The sequence below is a fragment of the Panthera leo genome, chromosome B2 (genome assembly GCF_018350215.1).
Source record: "Panthera leo isolate Ple1 chromosome B2, P.leo_Ple1_pat1.1, whole genome shotgun sequence".
Taxonomy (NCBI): Eukaryota; Metazoa; Chordata; class Mammalia; order Carnivora; family Felidae; genus Panthera; species Panthera leo.
The window spans coordinates 62,348,941-62,351,412 of record NC_056683.1 but is presented as its reverse complement, the minus strand read 5'-3'; the positions used below and the strand labels follow the sequence as shown (position 1 = coordinate 62,351,412).

At 36.9% G+C, this 2,472-nt stretch overlaps 1 pseudogene; it reads right to left on the bottom strand.

Moving 5' to 3' along the window:
* Positions 1-1,453: 1,453 nt before the first annotated feature.
* LOC122220790 lies at positions 1,454-1,554 on the bottom strand (annotated as a pseudogene).
* Positions 1,555-2,472: the final 918 nt, after the last annotated feature.

Genomic DNA, 2,472 nt, shown 5'->3' with positions numbered 1-2,472 from the left:
TACCCTTTAGTATGGATTAATTCAAGCAACATTATGTTTCTGAGTTGCATCCAAACTAATTCATGTAGTTGAAGTGCTAAATTGCTGAATAGAATTCCATTGTGTGAAAATACCACAATTTGTCAATTCTTCTTTATGAGCATTTAGATATTTTCCAGTTTGTAGCCATTAAAAATAGTGCTGTAATGAATATAACAGTTCTTATTCTTAGCTGAACACAGGAATGATTTCTGTTTGACATTCACCCATGAGTGGGATTATTTGGTCTAATCGTATAAGCTAATACACAGGATGGAATTATCAAATCAGGCCCACATGAATTACAGAGATCTTATCCCTTAGCAAACTTTATTAAATAATTTCAATTTGAAGGCAATTGACAATTTCAGAGAGAGCAGAGAGAGGTTTAGGACAACAAGGGTAGTTTCTCAGGACCTGTCTTTGTCCAACATGTGGCTCAAAATAATAGATAAGATCTCTATGTTACATCTGCAAAGTCACTTCACACAGCAGAAGCATTTAAATTGTGAAGCCAGAGAGCTGTGTAGCTTAGGTGAAATTCTCCAGAGGGTCATTTCTTAGATGCCCTGGGTTCTTTTTCTATAGGTAATCCTTAACCAGGACTTCCTGACAAGGGCATTTCAGAGATAAGGTCACTTCTTCCTAGCAAATATCATTAGTCTATTTATCTATAAGTCCATTTATGAAGAAGATTAGACTGGATGACCCAGGAGCCCTTCTCTCAAGGATGTTTTCTTGGTGTAGTGATTGCATGAAAACTCAGTTGTTTTAACTCCTTGCTCTCAGCATAGGCAGCTTTAACAGATACTGCCAGTTTTACAAAGTGGTTGTACTAATCTTCTAACAGTAGTATATGAGCATTATGATTGCTCTACATCCTCACTAACACCTATTTCCCATTGTTTTCCTTTTCTTTTTTTTAATGTTTACTTATTGTTGAGAGAGAGAGACACAGAGCACAAGCAGGGGAGGGGTAGAGAGAGAGGGAGACACAGAAACCGAAGCAGGCTCGTTCTGAGCTCTCAGCGCAGAGCCTGATGTGGGGCTTTAACCTGCCCACTGTGAGATCTTGACCTGAGCTGAAGTGAGGCACTTAACCAACTGAGCCACCCAGGTGCCCCTGTTTTCCTTTTCTTGATTATGATAGGTGTGTAGTGATATCTCTTTGTGGTTTTAACTTACCTTTCTGTGATGATTGATGAAGTTGAACTCATATCTTCATTGGTTTTTTTGGATATCCTCTTTTGTAAAGTATTTGTTCAGCAATTTTTGCCCATTTTGTACTGGATTTGTGTGTTCTTTTCCTATTGATCTATAAAGGTTTTTATATATTAATGATAGTTTTTTTAAACATTCATCACCACGCATAGTTACAGAATTTAATTTTTTCTTGTGATGAGAACTTTTAAGATTTACTCCCTTAGAAACTTTCAAAAATATGGAATGCTTTATGAATTTGTGTGTCATCCTTGCACAGGGGTCATGCTAATCTTCTCTGTATTGTTCTAATTTTAGTGTGTGACCGAAATGAGCATGAGGATAGAATTTTTAAGATATACTATAATGAATATCTTTTCCCACTCCATGTGCTGCCTTTGTATTCTTGTTAGTATTTTTTGATGAATAGAAAGTCTTAATTTTATCGTCTAGTTTTCCATGTCTTTTTAAAATCTAAAGTGGCCTACTGACATTCCAATTTTCTTCATCCATTAGTCCTAATTTGGGAAATAAAGGACCCAGGGAAACCTGAGTGAAGATGATGCCTTAGAAGGGAAGGAAGAGGAGAACCATAAATGATTTTATGCTAATTTGACCATTTCACACAACCACATAATTTTTATTGTCACATCTTATGTTCTGAAGGGTTAGCCCTGTAGCCTTCTGACAGTTTTGGCATTAGAAGATCTGAGAATGTTTGTTTTTTTGTGGTTCAGCAGTATCTATTTGCTACTTTTGCTTCAAAATATATTGCCCAATCTCTACTTTCCACATCAGATAAACAGAAAGTGTGTGTGTGTGTGTGTGTGTGTGTGTGGGTGTGGGTGTGTGTGTGTTCTACCCAGCACTATAACCAAGTACATTCCATATCTGCTTTTGTTCCTTAGATACAAGGAATTTTTTTAGTTTTAGAGAAAAATGGACTTTATGACCAAGCTTCCACTTCAGCTCCTTCTAAATGTTTCACTTCTTTGAACAAAGCAAATACCATATGATTTCATTCATGTGTAATTTAAGAAATAAAACAGATGAACTTATGGGAGGGGAGAAAAGGAGAAGGAAACAAACCATAAGAGACTCTTAACAGTAGAGAACAAACTGAGGGTTGATGGAGGGAAGTGGGTGGGGGATGGGCCAGATGGGTGATGGGTATTAAGGAGGGCATTGAGCATTGGGTGTTGTATGTAAGTAATGAATCAGTGAATTCTGCTCCTCAAACCAATATTACACTGC